This window comes from Sarcophilus harrisii, chromosome 5 (assembly GCF_902635505.1).
Source record: "Sarcophilus harrisii chromosome 5, mSarHar1.11, whole genome shotgun sequence".
Classification (NCBI taxonomy): Eukaryota; Metazoa; Chordata; class Mammalia; order Dasyuromorphia; family Dasyuridae; genus Sarcophilus; species Sarcophilus harrisii.
The window spans coordinates 22,277,895-22,300,727 of NC_045430.1; the positions used below are offsets into that span (position 1 = coordinate 22,277,895).

The window sequence follows — 22,833 nt, forward strand, 5'->3', positions numbered from 1 at the left end:
CTCCTATTTTTCTTTCATTTTTTTTCTTTCTTGGATTATGTAGTATTTATTTATCTTTAAAAATTGCACACCCTCTAACAGCATCTATATTCCTTGAGGGAAAAGACTATTTTCTTTGGCTTTGTATGCTGAGCACCCGGTATAGTCCAGAATATATAGTAGGTATTTCCTAAAGTGTTTCTTGAATGAAGGAATGAATACTGAGCAATTGCACTAAGACCCAATTAGAGCAAGGAAGACTTCCTGAAAGAGTTGGCATTTAAAGTGGTCTATGAAGGATGGAAGGATGGATAGGAATTGAACTGGCAAATACAGAGAATATTGTGATCAAAGACATCCAGTTTTGAACATATAGGGCTAGTTTGTGGCCTGGGAGCTGTCCAGTCTGTCTTCTCTCTCTCTCTCTCTCTCTCTCTCTCTCTCTCTCTCTCTCTCTCTTTCTCTCTCTCTTCATCTCTGTTTCTCTCTCTCTTCATCTCTGTTTCTCTCTCTCTCTCTCTGTTTCTCTCTCTCTCCATCTCTGTTTCTCTCTCTCTCTTTCTCTCTGTTTCTCTCTCATTTTCTCTCTCTCTCTTTCTCTCTGTTTCTCTCTTTCTTTCTCTCTGTTTCTCTCTCTCTCTCTCTCTCTCTCTCTCTCTCTTTCTCTCTGTTTCTTTCTCTTTCTCTCTTTCTTTCTCTCTGTTTCTCTCTCGTTCTCTCTCTCTCTCTCTCTCTCTCTTTCTCTCTCTTTCTCTCTCTCTCTCTCTCTTTCTCTCCCTCCCTCCCTCCCTTTCTTCCTCCCTCCTCTCTCTTCTCTGTCTCTCTCTGTGTCTCTACCTGTCTGTTTGTCTGTCTCCCTCTCCTCATTTGACCAGTCTTGTGTTTTAGGAAGATCACTTGCTCATGCTGCATAACTGTGTGCACATGCATTTGGCACTTACCAGTAAGGAGGTGATTAGTTCTTGGTCTATTCTATTCTCCATTTTCTACTTAACTCAACCCAATCCCACAAACATTTGTTAAGCATTTCCTATGTTCAAAGTACTGTGCAAGGTGCCAAGGATACAAAAAGATAAAGACAGTCTTTGCTTTTAGGTGTCTTATACTCTGCAATGGTATATGAGGTAAAAATAAAGAGATCAATATTACACACACATAGGATAAGTAAAATACATTTCAGGAGAGATAAAGCATGAATGATCAAGGGGAATCCGGGAGGGTGGTAGGAAGATGGCAGCTCCTGGACTGAATTTTGAAGGAAGCTGAGGATGCTAAGAGATACGAGGTCAAGAAAGGGAACATTCCAGATATCACTGACTTCTTGTGCAAAGACCTGTGATAGGGAAATGGTATGTTTATAAGGTACAGTTAATAGACCAATTTGACTGGAATAGAGGATTCATGAAGAATAATAATATGAAATATGACTGGAAAGTGGCTTGGATCCATATCACAGGAAAATTTAACCCCCAGATTGAGGATTTTGTATTTCATTTTATAAGTGATATGGAGCCACAAAAAAGTTTGGAGTTGTAAAGTAAAATGGTAAGATCTAGGTTTTAGAAATATCAATTTGACTCATATGTAGATGTTGGAATAGAAAGGGGAAAAGGTTGAAAACATTAGTGACTAATAGAATCACAGGTTAAGAGCTAGGAAGGATATTAATGGGAATCCAATTCAATCTTCGCATTTTACAGATGAGGAAACTGAGGCTGAGTCAAAACTATGTTGTCAAAAACAATCCAGGTAATAAGTGGCAGAAATAGAATTTGAAGCCAGGTCCTCTGATTCCAAATAAAAACGCACTAGTTCCATAAGTCAGAAGACTGGTGTTTCAATCCTACCTTGTGTACTTATTATCTTAGGCAATTCATTTCACTTCCCTCACTTTCCTCATTTGCAAAATGTTATTCTAAGGCATTGGTTCTCCAATCTTTAGGGACCATGAAGCTGGGAGGGACCACTAACATACTGGATAATTGAGTCAGGATCCCAAAGGACCTTTATACTCTTTCTGGTTTATTCCTATACTAATACCCTGATCTACTAAAATATTTCATATGGAATACACACTCACACAAATTGACTATACTCTATCATATTTAACAGGAGTTTTGTGTCTCCATTCTCCTCACATAGTCTACGGACTCAATATTTAATCATTTATTTGATTACAAGAATAGAAATCAGTCCATATTAGCTGTCTTTGTGGCTTGGGAACTTGGTACAAAGCAGAGAAATCATAATATTAACTCCCTTTTTCTCTTCTCAATAAAAGTAAATTGCTGAGTTCACCAAGGAAATTGTTGATCCTGCTTAAGTTTTATTTTTTTTTCTTTAGGTATCTAATGATGTCCTTTTGGGTGAATTAAACTAGACCCCAGGGTCTTTCTCTGCAATGTAGATGTGTCCCTCTTAGGCATTAATACAAGTATGCTTGGAGAGGTGGTCGCCATGGTTGTCCATGTTGTTGCCATGGAACCATTGGAAGCCTCCCTGATTGTGGGCCCACTAGGGCTTTGTTTAAACAAGTAGGAACTGAGAAAAGAACCTTTTCAACCATTGCTGTCATTTACATTTTAACTGGTCTAATTGTCCTCATTTCCTTCCTATTTACCATGGATGCCATGGATATGTTGTGTACAGAGATGACCACACAGCTCACCAATGGGATGAGATCAGAAAGTTCCCCTGTAGGACCCTAAACCAAGCTACTCTCATGTAGCTTTCCCCAGGAATAATGATAATGATAAGAGCTCATACAATTTACAAATCCTAAGATGGGTAGAAAAAATGCTATTAACCCCATTTCATGGATGAGAAAACAGAGAGAGAGAGAAAAATGTTTAATAGCTTGTGTTCCTGGAAAATCTCGGAGCTGCAGACTCTGGCTCAGCATACACGAATAGCACAACAATTTGTGGTGTTGTCAATGTGAGTACGTTCTTCCACCATTTACCTGTTACCAAAATAATTCGTGTTCCTGTTATAGCTAATCTACCAATGATCTTTTCTCTACTTGGCCAGGCTGATCTTAATCATGGAAGGCAATGTGATACAGAAGAAGGGATGGTGATAATTGAGTTAGAAGCCCTGGGTTCTAATCCCAGTTTGGATTCTCTACACTAAGCTAGACTGGTACAGAGAAAGGAATGTGGCAACTGGGTATGTGGATTCAGATCCCAGCTTGGCCACATGCTACTTGTGTTGCTTGAACAGGCCATATCCTCTCCATTTACCTATTTATAAAATGAGGGAGTTGGATTAAATGGTATCCAAGGAAATTTTCAGCTCTCAATAATAATAATAATAACCAATAACAACAAAAATAATAAATAGCTAACATTTTATATAGTCCCTTAAGGTTTACAAAGAGCTTTTACAAAAATAATTTTATCTTATCCTTACTCTGATCTCGGAAGATGAATGCTATTATAAAGTTATTATGTTATTATACAACCTGAGGGTAGGTACTAATTATCCCCATTTTACAGGTGAGAAAACTAGGAGCTTATTCACATAAGATTTGGTCTGATTTTCCTCATATCCTTCCTAATTACCATGGATGCCATGGATAGGTTGTGTACAGAGATGACCACTCAGCTCACCAAATAGGCTGAGTTTTAAAAGTTTTAGGAACTGAGATATAGAGTTTCATTATTTTTTTCACGTGGCCTTCTCAAGTTGGCTTCCTAAATGTCTTTTCATAACTTATGATTTATTTTTTATTTCCGCTTTTATTATTTATTGGAGGCTGATTTAGAAGTGGAAGGATCGTTTATGTAGAGCTGGAAGTACTAAGTGTAGAACAGTATGTATCGGAGAAAACGGTCCTTCATTTTGCTCCCTTTTGCTGAGCAAGGTCACGTAGGTTGAGCAAGTAGCAAAGGATTCTAATTCATTTCCTCTGACTCCACATTGAGATCTCTTTTTTCTAGCCATGGCTGCCTCTCAAGGAGCATGGAAAACCATTGGGAGGTGAATGAACACAGCCCACGCCTCCAGCCCCCCTCAGAAGGACTGGCAGTAAACCTTTGCTTCTTGTTGGAGTCATGCAGAGGAAACTGAACGTCCTGACCTGGATGATTGCTTCATTAGCTTATGCTACAATGACATAATGACTGTCATCTTCCGGGAGGAGTGCCACCTGAACTGTGCTTCTTGCCTCTAGAGCCTGAAGTGAGAGGTCTAAAGTGGGTCTAGTCCTATAGGGAATCCAGAAAGAAGAGGTGGAGCTGGGCCTCCTGGGGCTTTTGACATTGAAGAATCTACTGAATGCCATGGTCTTTGGGATACTTTTCTGTTTCTTCCTCTCTCATCTTCTCAGTGGGGGTTAAGCAACAAATCAATGACTTAGAGAAGCAGGAATTGAATTTATTTTAAACAATATATGCCATTAAAATATCATTCAAATCTATTTTTACCTGTTTGGGAGGATTTTGAGAGAAGGAAATATTCGGCCAATAAAGTTAAAAGCAATAGACCTTTTTCTACTTCACAAATGGGATTGTGGTATAATTAATCAATCAAAAAGTATTTATTAAATGCTTATTATGTGCCAGGCACTGGATTCAGATCTTCTCTTTGCTATTTTCTACCTGAGTGATGTTTCACAAGTTTTTTTTTTTTTAACTTCCCTGATCTTCAGTTTCCTTTTCTGTAAAATGAGAAGCTACGTCCTAGGATCTTGAGCCCATCATAGGAAAAGGAAAGGGCTATGAGAGCTAATAAGCCCTGGAAACTGGGTTGAGAGATGCTGTCCTTGCCTTCCCTCATTTTTCCCGATTGAGTCTGGAAATATGCGAGTCAGTCCAATCCAATAGATTCACTCTACAATCTAGAAGGAGATCAGATGTTTTATGGGGAGGGGTGGGATTTCATCCAGACAAATCAGAATGAAACAATTAAATTAAAATTATTTTCGATTTGGAGTCAATCTAGACTTGGGCATTTCATAATTGAGCAAATGAAATAATTTGCTTACTAATTAAAGCAAACTATTTTACTTTTTTGGATTTTAGTTTTCTGCTCTATAAAATGAGGGGTGGTGGGTCCTTTCAGTTCTATCTCTCTGCTCTATCTTTGATCAGATTGATTTTGCACCTTTGATTTCCAAGCTGGAAGTTTCCAAGTACTAAGTGTCAAACACTGGGTTCAAATCTCCATTATTTGCTACCTCTGTTACCTTTGACAAGTCATTTCCAAAGAAAGAGCATGATAAAGGTGCCAGGGACAGCCTATCAAAAGAAGGCAAGGTCTATAGAGCATTTTTTTCTACAACTATAGATATATGTTAAAGAAAATGTTTGTAATATCTTTTTTTAGACCTATGGTCTCTATTTTCATTTGGAAAGCTTGGCCAGTGTAACAAGCTTTTGAACAGGCCTTGCATACAGGCCTGATGATATATTGCTTCTTGATCTCCAGAAAAGTTGTTTATTTAAACTCAGAGAGGCTCTTATGAAAATATCCATTGTGAGAAGTAAATACGCATTCTGAGAATTGCACAACCTCACTGAATAAAAGTAAGCATGTTTTTAAAAAATAAAGTGCCTTCTCTGGATGATTGAACTTGACTCTTCCAGTCAATTCAATCGATTTTCTTTATAGAAAGGTACTGGTGGCTGAAAAGATAGATTTGGGTAGAGCAGAGTTCGAGTTTCCCTTTCAATGCTTATAGTGTTGATTTCTGTTTCCTCATCTGTAAAATGAGGAAGATGAAATAGAAATCCTCTTGGGGTCCTTCCAGTTTTAGATCTATGACCTCTGACATCTGAAGGATTTGGTATCAGGGATCAGAGCTCTAATTCAAGCTTGGGCAAGTCACTTTATTTCTTCTGGACTCTGTTTTTTCATTTGCAAAACGAAGGGGTTGCTGGATGACTTCTAAGGTCCTTCCATCTCTAGATCTATGATATTATATTAGCTGTGGGGTCCTCCAAAAGCTCTTTAAGACAAATGAACTTCTAGTATGCTTCAATGCGAAGCTAGTTGACATAGTGGATAAAGTACCAAACCTGAACTCATCTGAGTTCAAATCTATCCTCTCATACTTAACTAACTGTGTGATTCTGGGCAAACCATTTAACTCTCTTTGTCTCAGTTTTTTCATGAGTTGGAGAAGGAAACAGCAAAACACTCTAGTATCTTTGCCAAGAAAACCCAAATGATATCTCAGAGGGTTGGACGTCACTCAATAACAAAACACAACCATAGTCCCCCATCTATACAAAAATTGAGATAGAAGTGATTTTTGTGGGTCCAAGCTTACTCATTCTGCCTCTGTGTTCAATTTTGGTTGTTGTTCTTATTTATATTGCTATGGTTATTGTGCTATCATTTTCCTGATTTTATTAAGCATGTATTATAAAGTTATATCCCATAGAAGATGTATTTAAAGATTCAATAAGTGAGAAAGATAAACTAGGACAGATAAACAGGTCCTGCCAATTTTTTTTCCTGTGGAATATTTTTTTTTCTGCAAAATCAATGTCAAAGACCTCATTTTGCACAATTCTAGAGGAGGAAACAATTCAAATGGATGATTTAAGGGTTGTAACCGCTTCAGATGTTGCCAAATAAACATGAAGTCAGTAATGGGGCTGGTTGCCCCCAAAGAATCTAATTTTCTCTGCAGGTGTAAGTGAGGTGGATTTGGGAGAGCAGGTATTTCAGGAAGTGTCACATGAGAGTAATTTGAGAAATAGAGTTCCTTAAGCTCAGCATGACAGCAGCCACCGGCTCATTATGGTGGACCTCGCAAGAGAGTGGCAATTGTACTGTTGATCACATGGATCAGGAATACCCTTTGTACTTGGCTAATTCCTCTGCAGATATTTATGCATGGCCTTCCAAGCCCTCTAAAGAATGTTTGACTTTCCTGAGAGCAAATAAAAATGTTTGGAAAGGATATTTTCAGGTGTAAGACAATATGATATAAATGATATAAAATTAGTATAAATCAAGGAGGATTTGAATTCAAATCTATATCTGATGTGGACTAGTTAGTGATCCTGGGCAGGCCACATAATCTAGGTGCCCAGGGACTATAAACTACCCAGAAGTCAATCTGCTTCAATGGATTGAATTTCTGTACTGAGAACTTTCATTGAGTCTAGATCATTAAAAAAATAAAATAAAATCACCTACAATCTAAGTGTTAGCAAAAGAATGAATATTCTTTGTTTTCTAAGTAGCTTAGATTTGGATATTTTACAACAACTATCATAGCTGATATTGATATAGCAATTTACATACATTATCTCATTTGTTTGTGGTAACTCTTCAAGATGAGCAAGCAGATATTATTATTCTCATTTACAAATGAGAGAAATGAAGCTTGAGAAGTTACATAACTCAGCAATAGCACAGCTAGTAGCAGTAGACCACATCTTTTGGCAACTAGGTTGCATAATGGTTTGAGCTTTGGATTTGGAATAAGGAAAACTTAGTTATTAACTATGTGACTCTGGATAAGTAATTTAACGTCTCTCTACCTCGGTTTCCTTATCTGATAGGATTGTTGTAAGGGTTAAATTAAGTGACATGTAAAATGTTTTGTATACTCTAAGGCACTGTTTAAAAGGTAGACATCATTAGCATTTAGCGTTGTTGAGTTTTCAGTTGTATCTGGCTCTTCATGACATTTCTTGGCAGAGATACTGGAGTAGTGGGTCATTTTTTTTCTCCAGTTCATTTTACATTTGAGGAAATTGAGGTAAACAGGGTTAAAATGAGCTGTCCATGGTCATATAGCTAGTAAATGTCTGAGGTCAGATTTGAACTCAAAAAACCAAGTCATCATGATAAGTGCATTCTATGCACTGTGTCATCATCAAATAGCTCCAACAATAATGACAATGACAACAGATTATTACTTATCATTATTATTTTTATGGAGTCATTTTAGGTTATATCATTATCAGGTTAAAGAAAGAGTGGGTCATAGAGCAAAGCAGATATGACCAATTTATGTGCTGAAAAGATCAATTTATGAAGTGGATGAAACCTACAGGTAAAAGTGGAAGGTACTTTTAAGGTCTTCTAAATCCAACTTCTTAAATTTTACAGGTGAGGAAACTGAGGCTTATTCAGAGAACTTAAGTGATTTATTCATTGTGGATGGATGTCAGGTGGCAGAATCAGTAGTTTAATTCAGTCTCACTCCTTTCCAAAGCTTTTTTTCAGAAGTTTCTAATCTCATGGATAATCGGGAGAACCTGAGTTCAAATTCGACCTCAGACACTTAATACTTACTGGCTGTGTCACCCTGGGCAGGGCACTTAACCCCAACTGCCTCACCAAAAATAAAAAAAGAAGTTTCTAATTTTTTAAACACAACCCTTCCTATATTATTGTATCTTTTCCATATTTCCGCAGTGCATACCCTACAGGGCAGCCCTCTATTCTGTCTAGGCATAGGTTGGACCTTGTATTCTAAAATGGGCAAGGTATCTCTGTTCCAGTTCCCTAAGTAGTTTCTTGCAGATTTCAGAGTATTGGAGGATGGGCTAGGAAGAAATCCATTCTTCTTTTTTTTTTCTTATCTATCTCAGGAATACTCAAAAGGTGATAATTCCTAGAATGTTTCAGAAATCTTGGAAACCCAATCTTTTCCTTAACCTGTCCTGAACCAAAATTTCCAAGTTGCCTTTGGGGCTGTTGAATTTTCAGATTCCATTACCATTCCCAACAATCTCAGAAACCCTGGAGTCACTTTGAAATGTGGAATTAAATCTAGTACAGATACCTACACACACACACACACACACACACACACACACACACACTTTCCACATCTCATCTTGGAAACTTATATCTGTGATACCCTGACAAGCCACTTAATCACTTCATGTCTCAGTTTCCTCATCTGTCAAATGAACTGGTTGGACCTGAGGTTTCTGAAGGTCCCTTTCAGTTCTAAATTTATGATCCTGTAAATTGGCAAATATCCATAATCAGTCAGCTGATTAGTACTGGCATTGTATTTTTACTTTCTATTTATATTTCAAAAATAAAATTCTATTGATGCTTTTTGTTTTGGTCTCATAGTTACTTACAGCTAGATCCCTATTAATCTCCCAGTGATGGATACTCCTTTCTGTTTTGTTTTTTTATCTGATTAAAAGTTGATAACTTTATTAAGAGCTATTATAATATTCTATTGTGCTTTCAAAAAAAATTAAATGTCTTATTTGTTTTTTTCAGTATTTGAAAAATTGGGAAAGTATATGTTAGGATTTCAAACAAATAGAAACAAAGCCACTAAACTGTATACAAAGATCCCTGCAGACTGTATGTTGATTTAGTTTGAAAATGTAATCTATCTTGTATTGTATTTTTATTCATTTTGTTAAACATTTCCCATGATGTTTTAATCTGATTTGGGTCACACTGAGAAGGAGTATTACGGAGGTATGTATGGGATTCATGCTTGGATGGCTCTGGTGCAGGATATTGGAAAGAATATTGGATTTAGAGTCTACAGATTTGAATTGAAATCCATGCTCTACTAAATGATTTACAGGACCTTGGACGGTTATTTGATCCTTCTGGATTTCAGCTCCTTCAAACACAAAAAGGAAGGGCTGGATTCCATACATGCTAGTATCCCTTCCACTTCAAAAATTATGATTTTATGAATCTGGCGTGATCAGCCATACCTCGGTTTCCTTGTCTATCTATAAACTAGGGATTCTAATTTGTCCAGGATCGTAGTTCTATACTTGTAAGGGATCTCAGGGGCCATATTGTCCAATTCTGCCATTTTATACAGGAGGAAATATTGGTCCTAGGAAGGTTAAAAACAACTTGCCAGTGGTTCCAAGGAGTAGATGTGTCATAGGTGAGATTTGAACTCAGGTTTTGGCCCTGAGAGGTGGCAAGGAGGTTAAGTGGAGTTCTGGGCCTGGAGTCAGGGAGACTCATCTTCTTGAATTTTTATCAAATCTCAGATACTTCCAAGCTGTGTGACTTTGGGAAAGTCACTTAACCCTGTTTGTCTTGATTTCCTTATCTGTAAAATGACTTAGAGAAGGAATTGTCAAATTTTTGCTAAGAAAACCCAAATGGAGCCAAAAAAAGATGGGTACAATTGCAAATGACTTAATAATAACAACTTCTGACCCCAGAACTGGCAGTCTTTAGACAGAATCATTAAGCTTTTGTTTCTGAGTGGCCTGGGTATATTGCGAGCTCTTAAGAGGAAGTGGGGAAGCACTTGAGAAAATCACAGACCAGAAAGTAGAAATCATTTGGGTTTTTTTTTCCATAGCTCAGGGACTTGAGTTGGTGGATGGAGCTGAGTTATGGTACATCCATAAATAGCTAAATAAATAGAGATACTTCTTCCTTCTCTAACAGAAGCACATGTTATTTGCTGACCTGTGGTCATATAATATACTTGCACTAAAAATCAAAAGGCAGAACTGGAGTTTTTTTTTTTTTAATTAAAAAGCCCTTCCTTCCTCCTCTTTTTCCTCTTTTATTTGGATACAAAGACTTTCTTTGCTTGTTAGATCTTTGTATTATTTATTTAGTGAATTTTAGCATTTGCCCTGAAATGTATCCTGAGCATGGAGGTTAAGATATCTCAGATGTAATGAAATTGAATACAATTCAATAGATATATACAAATATGTGCAGGCAAAAGCAGCATGGCAGAGTGGTTAGACAGTCAACCTGGATTTAAGCCTTGTCCTCTGACACTAGCCTGGCAATGATATCCTGGTTAAGTCATTGACCTTACTCTAATTCCATAATGCTCTAAACTCATTCTAGAGTAGTTGACAATCTACATTGATAGGAAGAGATTCTGCACTTGGGAGTTCCCCATGCGAGTAATAGGAAAGAGCTTTGGTTCTGGAACCAGAGAAGTTGGGTTGAAATTCCTCTTCAGAGGGGCATCTGATGATACAGTGGTTAGAGCACTGGCCCTGGAGTCAGGAGGACCTGAGTTCAAATCTGGTCTCAGACACTTACTAGCTGTGTAACCCTGGGCAAACAACTTAACCCCAATTGCCTTATTAAAAAAAAAAAAAGAAATCTCACCTCTGACACTTATTCTATATGTGATCTTGGTCAAATCCCATTTTCCTACATTGAGAGATTTAAGTTTAGGTTTAGATCTATGATCCCAGGAATCAGAAATAGTGGGCTTAAAAAAGAAATAGATTCTGGGGATACAAACTTTAAAAATCCCTGACCTCAAATTGCTTACATTCTACAACACATACACCGAGAATAAAATATAAAATTTTTCAAGAGGGAGAGAGCATGAGCAATGGGAGTCATCAGAAAAAGTTTGACCTATAATTTGAAGGATGCTGAGTATTCCAGGAAAGGGAAATGAAGGAGTGCTCTTGAAGCATAGATGGTGATTGCCGTGGTCAAAAGTATGGAGGTAGAATAATAATAGAATATTAGTTGTTCCTAAGTTTAACTGTCTCAGCATCTACTTTTTTCTTTTCTTTTTTTTTTTTTTTCAATGAGGCAATTGGGGTTAAGTGACTTGCCCAAGGTCACACAGATAATAAGTGTCTGAGATTGGAATTGAACTCAGGTCCTCCTGACATCAGGACTGGTGCTCTGTTCACTGAAATATCTGAGCTACCCCGACATTCACTCTTCCATTGTTCTGATTTTCTCTGATGGTTCTCATGGGCTGAAAGTTCCATGGTGTCAGACCATGGAAAGACTGTAAGCAGTTAGATTCTCAGAAGTTCACTTAATTATCACCAGAAAATTTTAGTGTTTTAAAAACATGATCAGTAGCATAGTAGAGCATGTCTGGAAGATCTGAGTTCAAATCTCAACTCAGTATACAGTAGCTATGTGTTTCTGTATAAGTTACTTAATTACTCCCAGCCTTACTTTCCACAGCTTTAAAATGACATGTGACTTGTGTGGTCCTTTTTTAATCTTCATCCATGACCTTATCAGTTTCTGGATATAAATTCTTATTAGTTTGGTCTGGAGAGTAACAGAAGTCTTTGAACTACTGATATCCTTGTACCTTTTTTTCCTCCTTTCTATTAACTCTAAGATCTTGAAGGTACTTGAGAAGTCCTATTTTAACATTTCACTCAGAGCTATAACCATGAATTTTTGTACGTGGGCCAGAATAAACAATATTTAGTACAAATATCAGGAAGTACATTATAATAAACTTGTTAAGATATGGGCAGATGTTGTTGCTGACCCTGATAGATATGAGAATGGAGAGAAGATCAGGATATAGAGGAAATCAGTTGGCTTATAGTCTGTTGATGAAAGGAAAGGAGTTATCTATACATTTTATTTTAATTAATTCTTTTTATTAAATAGCTACTCAGTTCTCTAGTTTCTATATTCCTGGAAGACTATCTGTATTTCCAATGACCTTAAAAGTTGGCACCCTGGAAAAAAGGCCCAGTAATCTCATCTTTGTTACAGATTGACCTCAATACTTCAAAAACTTGTGGTTTCATCAGGATGGATCTTACCTTAGCTAAAACAGTTGTAATCCATTTGTGATTTAAGAGATAGTCTTGAAAGATTTGTTATAGCTAAAAAATTCATTGCCTTGGGCCCAATTTTGTGGAGAACCTCTTCAACTTTAGCTAGGGTAGTCTTTGGATAGCAGTCCACACATAATTGGGCCGATAATAGATCATAGGATCATGGGATAGGAAACCAGAAGGGACTTTAGAGGTGATTTAATCCAACCTAAGTAATTTCTTCTCTCTGGGTCCGAGTTTCTCTAATTACAAGTTGAAGCTGGAACAAGGAGCTGGATTCAGTTGTGCCCTTTCCAGCTCTGAATCAACAATTTTATGAAGATACTTTGCTATTCCAATAGCTATAAGTAAAGTGACGTACCCAAGATTCCATAATAAGGAACAAAGCTCTTGTCTAAACATGGAGCTCCTGCCTAAAGAAGCTTTTATGTTATACCCCCAAAAATGATGAATAAGACCGAGGATTTCCTTGAAGGTTTAAATGTCTCCCTTCGATGGAGTTCTATACTAGCTGTTACTGTATAGCATCTTTTTCATTTTTCTGCTTTGTCAAACCATCTTTTCCATTTCCCTGGGGCTGGTTTGAAACTGCCTAGTTGCAAGTTATTTTCTTTCCTTTCCTTTTGCTTTTTTCCTAGTTGGCAGCTTTCCTGGAGCTTTCAAGACTCCAGGGCTAGAAATCTATTGTTGCTGATATCACTATGGAGAAGGGAAAATTACCTGTAATTAGTATCATGTAACCTTCTTGCCCACACACCTTCCCTTTAGCAGGGGAGGGATATTGTCTTTTCTGAATTTCATTTTCCATCGGGACCTCAGAATTGGAGGTAAATGTAACGAATTACAGAATCATTTGCCTTCTGGAAACTATGAATAAAAGGCTCCTGTCTAAATAAATGCCAACTTCAGAGGCAAATGCATAAGTCAGTAGTATTTCTCCCTTCTCTTTGCTATTTTCAGCCCTCCTAATCCCTGAGATTACTCTGAATATGATGATGAGGTCTTGAGAGAGCTCAGGGATGGCCAAGGTGGAACCAGATGGGATGGGGCCAGGGAGGGGATCCATCAGATTGTCCTCAGAGCATGATGTACAATAGGGCAGTGGACCTACTTGGGACCAACTTGAACCAGCTCTTGAGCCCTATGAACCCTGGACATTACCTTCTAGCTCTGGACACAATTATTGAAGGAGGAAGTTGTAATCTACCATTTTTAAATCCTTTTCTAGCTTTAAATTTACCATCCCTATGAAGTCACTCTAATCTTTCCATGGACTGGTCTATGATCTTACTGATTTGGCTTCTCCATCCAGGCTCTGAGCATAGAGATTTCCTTCCAGGTAACTTGTGTTTCTGTTCTTTTATATTTCCTGGATAGATCGCCTCCCCAAGATACCAGAAGCCCCCTTATCATTTTGTCACCATCCAGTGGACATTAAGGCTGTTCATTTGTTAAACCTAATTCCTGGCGCATCCTTATAATCTTAATTGCCTGGGGTGTGACGATATTAATGGGCTTTCCTATGGTCATATAGTTAGGATGTGTCAGAGGCAAGTCTGGAACCCAGATTTTGCCAATTCAAGGATGGCTCCCTATTGGCTATATCATGCTGCTTATCATTTGCCCTCAAGAATATGGTGTAGAGAATTGAATACAACCTGGCAGGTGCAGAATGGGACTATTTGTTGATCAGCCTGATGAAAGAGGGCAACTCTTCTACTTCCCCAGCTGTTCCTAAATCTACTGCACTCTTAATCACTTGAGAAGCAAGACTCCCAAGATCCTGAGGCTCATCATTCACTTCCTGTGAGTAGTAAGATAAGAGTGTTAAGAAAGAGAGAGATTCAATGGGAACCACTCAGTATAAGAATGATTAGAGGGAATTATTAAGTAAAAAAACAAATTGGTTATCAGTCTCACATACAGCCCAGCATAGTGGATAGAGCTGCCCTGTGAGTCAGGGTGAGTTGGGTCCAAATTCTCCTTCTGACACATATTGGTCATGTGACATTGACAAAATTACTCAATCTCTTTGGAAATCTCAGCCATTCTAAGATTCCAGGGTGCAAAATGGATGGTTTAGTAAAGGGATTTTATTTACCAGGCGTTCTCTACAACACAGCTTCTTAAACTATGGGTTGTGACCCTGAATGTGTGTGTGTGAAATTATGCTTTATTATCAATAAGTGTTTGATTTATATACCTATTGTACATACAAATATACATAGGATTATGTAAAAATTTCTCAGGTGAAAAGGAGCTATGAGTAGAAAAAGTTTAAGAAACTGTGATCTAGACCAACAAATTCATAGGTGCATGACATGAAAGTTCTGAGCACACAGTCATTGGTGGGAGGAAGGGAACCTATTAACTCAGGCTAAGAAGCATCATGGCATAGCATATGGAGAGTCAGCCTCAGAGTCAGGATGAGCTGGGTTCAAATATTACCCCAAAATCACTGGTTGTATAACTTTGAACAAGATTCTAGATCTTCTGGTGTGCTAGGTAACTCTCAAAAACTCTCAAAAAACAGAGAAGGTGATGATCTGCATTGAAATGGGTGTTCCCTCATTTTGAAAGTCCTTCTACAAAATGGCCTCTTGTCTAGTCCCTATTTTTAATAGCTTAATAACAGATGTACAAATTTATATATATAGTTTACCTATTCACTTTATATTTATGTTGTACATATATATGTACACACATATATAACATAAATATATCTACACACATGTGTGTCTATTTGTCTATCTATCCATGCATCCTTCCACCTATCTAGACATCCATCCATCCATCCATCCATCCATTTATCCATCTATCTACCCACTCATCTATTTATCTATCCATCCATCCATCCATCCATCCATCTATTCACCCACTCATCTAACCATCCATCATCCATTTATCTATCTCCAATGGAATGGAAATAAACAATGGGAAATTGTTTCATTCTTTGAAAAACCCTAGCCCCTAGCACAATGTCTACCACATAATAGCTGCTTAATAACTCTTGAAAAATTGGAAGAATAAGTTGAGGACCAAGTGCTCAAACTATTAGCTAAATAATGAAAACATACTTACCAAACGTACTTCTACAGAATTAAAGTAGAGCCTTTAGCACAGAATTACTCTTGATGAAAGGATGACATTAGGTTGCATTCTCAGATCAGATTGTGTATATCTAGTACATGAGGCCATGTGGACTTTTCAATGAGGGAGGAAGGGAATGGAGGAGAGAGAGAGAAGGGAAGAGAGGGACAGAGGGAGGGAGGGAGAGAGAGAAAGAGGGGAGGAGTAGGAAGCAAAGGAGAGAAATCACCTTAATTTTCAGCTTCAGTATCTGTTCTTTACAATTCTGTTCAGTCCCTGGGATCCCCAAATACTTCTTGGGTTGGGGTAGCATGTGAATCCTTTCTTCAAAGGATGCAAAGAGTGGCAGCTAGGAGGCAGCAAGTAGCCATGGAAAGAACACTGGATTTGGAGTCAAGGAACATGAGCGGAAATCACTATGTCTGCCACCTTTGCCATGTGTGACCCTGGGCACACCAATTTTCCTACCTGGGGCTCAGTTTTCCTTTCTGCTAAATGAGAACATTGATTTTAATGATATTGCAGGTCTTTTTCCATGTTGGCTCTGGGACCTTAGGATCAAACTTTTACCAACAGATTGGGAAGCCGAAAGCTTCCTCTCAGATTTTCATTGTGTTCTAAAGAGTGAGAGAAAGAAATAAATATGATCATATTTCTGGGGGGTTGGAGGGAAGGAAACTTTTAAGGGCATTCTCTTTTCAAAACTCGATACTGAGTGAGGCGAACACTTTAACAAAAAAGCAACATTGATGGTGACTGATCTGCAGCTACAAATCAGTTTAAAAGTCATCTCATTCAATCCTCCAAACACCACTGGAAGGGTAGTGAAAGAGGCTAATTACAGAACTTCGCTTTGAGCTGAAGTCTTCCTGATTCAGGGTCTTATAATTTACCCAGATGCTCTAATCAGTGATGAAAACAGGAAGCAATGTTAACAAACAAGCTCCCCCTCCTCTTTTTTTTGGAGTGAGCATTCCATGGAGGAATGCATGTATACCCCTTTAATTAAATTGATTTAATATTCTATCAATAGGCTACTCATTATGTACAACCAAATACATCTCAAGGAAGACCATATTTAGATTCATTAGTCATCATAAATCTAATGATTGTTTAACAATATTATGAAGGATTGACGATGAGAAGCAGGTGTTTAAACATGGAGCGCCAATAGATTTGACACGGTGTTCAGATCTCTCTATTTGGAGGCATATTTTAAAGGCTTCTATTCAAAAGGTGGAGACAATAAGGCCCCAACACAAGGGTAAGAGTGTTTGCTAAAAACATAAAGCGAATGTTGACTTAGGTTTTAGACTTTAGGTTTTAAAATGGATTTGTTATGCTATTATATTACCCCTTCTACATACACAAAGATGGATAATTCTATGTATGTATGCTGTCACATAGAATATAAGTATATGTGTACACACATATTATGTCTATTTCTGTATATGAAGTGTCCTCAAAGTATCAGACTTTGGGAATACCCTGTATGAGAAAAATTAGTGGGATATGCTGGAAATAACAGTTAAGTACAAGGATGTGTGTTCAAATCCTGATTTTGTCACACACTGTCTGTGAAACTGAAGGAAAGTTACTTTACTTCTTCTTGCCTCAGTTTCTTCATCTGTAAAGCAAAGAGAATGAACTAGACAGCCCCTGAAGTCCTTTGTGCTCTAAATCTATGCTCCTCCATTTGTCTTTTTGGTTTTAGAACTGAGAAAGTCAGGAACAGGACCAGAAAGAGAAAGAATACAGGGTATAAAGTTTATAGGACTGATGTTCAAATCCTAGTTCTGTTATATTTGGTGCTCATGTGACTTTGGGCAAGCTTTCCCCTCTGCTGGTCTCAATTAACTTCTCTTTAAAATGATGGCTGTTGAATGAGTTGATCTTTACTTTCTAGTCTTTTAGAGAGAGACAGGGAGAGAGGGAAGAAGGGAAAAAAGAAGGGAGAGAGGAGGAAGGCAGGGGTTGTCCAAGGTGACAAAACACATGGGCTACCCGTGACAAGTACAAGTGTTCAAATATGTAACCAAAGATATAGGGAAAAACTGGGGGAAGGAGAGAAAGGGAGAGGTAGACAGAGAGGAAGAGACAGACAGACACAGAGAGAGACAGAGAGACAGATAGAGGGATAAGGGGGAGAGAAGACAGGGAGGGGGGAAAGTAAGGAAGGAAGAAAAAGGGAGAAAAAGGAAGGGAGAGAAAGAGAGAGACAGAGACAGAGAGACATATAGACAGAGACAGAGACAGGGACAAAGAGAGAGAAAGATACAAGCACATACAGAGAGAGAGAAAGAAACAGAGACAGAGACACAGAGACACACACAGAGAGACAGAGATACAAAGAGAGAGGAAAAGAGACAGACACAGAGAGAAGCAGAGAGAGACAGAGAGATAGAGACAGAGGGAGGCAGACACACAGAGAGAGACAGAGAGAAGAAGACACACAGAGAGAAAGACAGTTGGGAGAGACAGAGACTGACAGAAACAGAGATACAGAGAGAGACACACAGATACAGAGAGAGAGAAAGAAAGAGAAAGGGAGGGAGGGAAAGAGAGAGAGAGAGAGGAGAGAGAGAGAGGGAGAGCGAGAGGTCGTCCAAGATGGTAAAACATTTTGAATAGAAAATGTTGTCTTTTCAGGTATGTCCTGAAGATGAACCCAAGACCCTCAGACTCCAAGTCAAGCCCACTTTCCACCACTCAAAACTACATCTTACAATGCATACTTGGAGGTGTGCAAATGGATCTATAGATTTGTGTCCAGACTTAGAATTTAATTGGTAAATGGAGCTCCCAGTGAGAAAAATCATTCTATCAATGTTAGTGATCACCTTTTCTGCAACATGACTTATCCATGGGCCATACAACCTGTGTTTGTCAGAGGATGGACTTAAATCCAGGTCTTGAAGCCAATTCTCTATCCACTGCATCTCACTGCCTTTAATATGTATATGTCTGCATATAGACATAAAATTTATATATTAAAAAATATACACAAACACACATATACATTCATATACAGGATGCAACTAGATTCTTGGCCTGGAGTTGGGAAAACCCATGAGTTCAAAATGGCCTTTAGGATTTACTAACTGTGTGACCCCAGGCAAGTCACTTAATTCTGTTTGCCTCAGTTTCCTCATCTGTAAAATGAGCTGGAGAAGGAAATGGCAAGCCTCTATTCTAGCATCTTTCCCAAGAAAACCCAAATGAGGTCCCAAAAAATTAGATACAAGTGAAAAACTACTGAATAAGAACAACAACATCATAGCCATAAATATTTGTTTATGTATATAGACGTATCCCCAAAGTTATGATGTAGGACTTTGGAAAAATCTTTACTGTTACTAGTTGAACCGATCGTGTACATTGTCTTGACAATGGAGACTCTTAGAAGGGAGAAAGGGCAGACACAGGGCAAAGAAACAGCTATAGTGTTGGTGACTTCCTTCCCCACTGTGATTTCTGGAAAATTACAATAGAAAGGAAATGATGTTGAGTGATGCTGAGTATGGGAGATACAGACATAATTAAAGAGAAGAAACAGTTGGTCCTGTTCAATCAGGATTACTCTGATGACATCATCAACAAATAGAGACCTACCTACATCCTAATTGGGTGGATGGGACTGATGACAGGTACATTTTTAGATAAGAGTAGAGTTGGGAGAAAGTGGTCCTGAGATTTCCTGTTTGTTCAAGGATTTCTAAGACTGGAGAGAAGTAATTTAACTTTGACATTAAACAAGTGATATAATGAATTGATATCACCTTTAAGGAAAACAATTATCCATAGATAACAGTCAAAAACAAAACACCCAAGATATTGGTGTTTAAATTTCAACCTAGTAGGAGTACTGAATGATTCAAATAATGGAAGACATTATTAAATTTCTGGTAGTGGTTAAGAAAAATACAGGTATAGTTTTTTCCCATTCAAGTTCATAGATTCTCTGAAATCTATTCAAGGAATTCTTTAGATCAATGGGTAGACATTCAAAGAAGTTACTGGTTCAATCTAATGAAAAACTTGCTGAAAAGTTGAGCCATCCAAAAATGGAATGGATTGTCTCTAAACAAGGAGACTTCTATTCTTGAGGTTCTCTTTTGCAGGGAGTTCTAATATTTGGGGGCTCTATAAATGTTTTCCTAAGATCCAGGTACATAATTCTCCCATCTTGTCTCCAAGCAGGGCTTAATCACCAACACCGGATTGAGACAAAATTCCAGAGCTTTATTGTGAAGAGAATATATTTTTTTAGATTTCAAAAGGGTTCTCCAAACACCCCATATATTTATGTATATATGCTAAATTAAAAGGATCTGTAATTTTATCAGGTCTTGTACATGAGACAGAGCATCTCCTTTATTCTAATGAGCATTCCCCAAGGATCTGGAAGCTTCACAAAGTTATTTTTTAAAATTTTTATTACTTCTCCAATTGTCTCTCATTTCCCCATATGTTCATAAGTGTAATGGGTATGGCTATCCAAAAGACTGGGGTTTGCTTCTTCCTGCATCTAGCTTGATAGGAATAGGGTGGAGAAAGCAATTACTCCCCTGGCAATATCTACTGAGAGAGTAGGAAAAAAAAATACTTTATTAAACAGTTCTGCTACACATATTTCATTAGATTCAAACAAATGTCTCTGACATTTCAAAATCTGGCTCACTACTTCCTTTCTCTACCCTCCTTTCCCTACTTACTTTCTCCATTCCTTCTTTCCTCCTTCCCTTCCTTTCTTCTCTCCCTCCCCCCAACTTTCTCTCTCTCTTTTTCTACTCCCACTTTTTGCCTGTCTCTGTAATTCTCTGTCTCTGTTCTTCCCATTCATCTAACACTTACCTTCACTGACATTTTCATCTGTTTCACTTCTGACATGGCCTGGATTGTCTCGGTTAGCCTAGTGATTCTCCTGTTCCCCAAGGGATCACCATACTACTGTCAATTGACACTATGTCACCTGACAATCCCTATTTTTCAGAAACTTATGTTTTAATTGGGGAGCTGAACTTGTTGTGTATGGCCCTAGGAAGCAGAATTAGGAACAATGGATGAAAGTTGCTTAATAAATGCTTGTTCTGACTAATTTTTGCAAATTAAGAATATTTCTAATGAAATCTTGATTTTGACTGCCCCATCACAGAAGGTTTCAGCTATGATACTCCTTTAATAAATCCTCTTGGTATTGATGTGATCCAAGACTCTTGAAAGGTCAATATTATTTTCTCAGTATGACTAAAAAAAAGCTCGACTTTATGATTATGAGAGCACAGGATAAGATTTACTCATTCATTGCTAAACCAAATCAAACCTAAATCCCAAATATTCAGTATTCTTCACATCTACATTGTTTCATCCAGAAAAACAATTCTGGTAACTTTTGAATCATTTTACACTAAAAATCTGACTCTCTTTATCCAGCGAGTTCCTTGTATATTTGGTATTATCTATAAGGTGAAATAAAGGCTATCCTTTATTTGATCAATGTATTATGATCTTCAGTGCTTGTATAGAACTTGTAAACTCTATTAGTCACATCTGTGGAGACTAAGACACAGATTCAATTGTCAGTTGTCCCTGTTTGGATAAATGCAATACAAAATTTTAATATTATTTTAATGGTAGTTCCCATTATAGAATCTAGTCCAAATGAGTTTAAGACATATTCCCATTCTGGAATCTAGGACTCTGGATCATTATACTTTCTGATCATAAGTTTTACCAAAAGGAAGAAGGCAGGAAAACTGTTTAACTTCTCATCTTTCAAGAAATCTGTGAAGGCTAACTTTTTGCCTTTATTAGATAATGAAATGATGGCGGTGGAACAAGCCACAGAAATAATAAATACAGTAATTTGCCATAGCCTATTGTGGGCTATTCATAAATTTTTCGGGCCCTCAATATTAGATCCACTTACGTAAGACCTAACGAACGGTAATTATCTTTTGGCCAAAGAAAAAGCCTAAATGAATGCTAAGCTTCATTATCGCTTGGCTTCTGACATGAGCTGATAATCAGATTTTCTTGCTTAAGCCCATGGTGGCCGAACAATACTCCCCACTGTCTGTGCTTCCCGATATTACCCTTAATTAGAAAGAACAGAAACACAAATCTGAATTATTTCAAAATCTGGTTTCCATGGGCAGGGGGTTGGAAAGGGCTTAACTTTATTATAAATAAACCTGACTTTTTTGGCTAATGAAATCTGGAATGTGAAGCCTGGGTTAGTAGATAGGGTAATGCTCTGATGTTTACACGTTGGAATAGCGAGTGGGGGCAAAGTGTTTTGTGCTAAATTGTTGGATAATTGAATTGTGATGCCTTCATCTCTGGATCCCTCTACCCCATGGCCAGGGGGGTCATGCCAGAAACTCAGTTTGTCTCTTCAATAGGTAGACTCTGAGAGGTAGCAACGTCAAAAAGTGTTATAAAGAAAGCTTCTGGTTTATTGCATTATCTCCATCTCATATTTTATTTTTTCTTCCTGATAAATTAAGAGAGAAGAAAAACTTGACTTTCTGGTTATAAAATGTGCCACATTTCTAATGTTAAGTGTATAATAGCCTGGAACTTTAATGTATTTATGTATATATAGTCACACAAAACACAAATATACTAGAGAATCATGAGAAACAATATTTCCTTCTCTCCTCTCTGCTGAGGTCTTAACAATGTAGCACTAACATATGTAATGGTGTTGGAATGAGACAGATGACAAGATATGTTCTTTTTTATTTATTCTCTTATAAAAAGGGGAATTCAGTAATAGTTACAGATGTTTGATTTTATTGGAAAGTTAATAAATATATAGATGGAACAACATTCTTGGGGGAGTGTTCTTCCAGAGAACAATAACTTCAGAAGAACCTATTTCTAGGATCTTTCAAACCTTTAAGGACTGAAATATTTTTGAAATTAGAGTCAGAGGACCTGAGTTCAAATTCTTTTTCTGCCACCTATTTAGCCATGGGCAAACCATTTTGGTCTCTCTAGATCTGTTTGCTCCTCTGTGAAATGAAGAGTGAAATGAATGGATTAAATTATCTCTAAGGTCCTATCTAGCTCTAGATCTAAGCTCCTGTAGTCTTAAAGATAATATGACCAAAAAGGGGTCAGAAGTGTTGGGCTTGGTATAGATGGATAGACTTTCAGTTACTAATGTAGTAAAGAGCCATTCTCAAGACAATTATGGGATTTAGAATTAGCAGGAATATTAGAGACATTCCAGTTCTATCCCTTCATTTTTTCTATT

The 22,833-nt window shown here is 37.6% G+C and overlaps 1 long non-coding RNA gene across 1 annotated transcript; it reads left to right on the top strand.

Annotated features, from left to right (window-relative positions):
- Positions 1–2,519: 2,519 nt before the first annotated feature.
- Positions 2,520–18,562, top strand: LOC116419384. Its single transcript, XR_004229678.1, has 4 exons — positions 2,520–2,916; positions 13,708–13,818; positions 14,208–14,285; positions 18,219–18,562. It is a non-coding gene; the product is annotated as an uncharacterized LOC116419384 (long non-coding RNA).
- Positions 18,563–22,833: the final 4,271 nt, after the last annotated feature.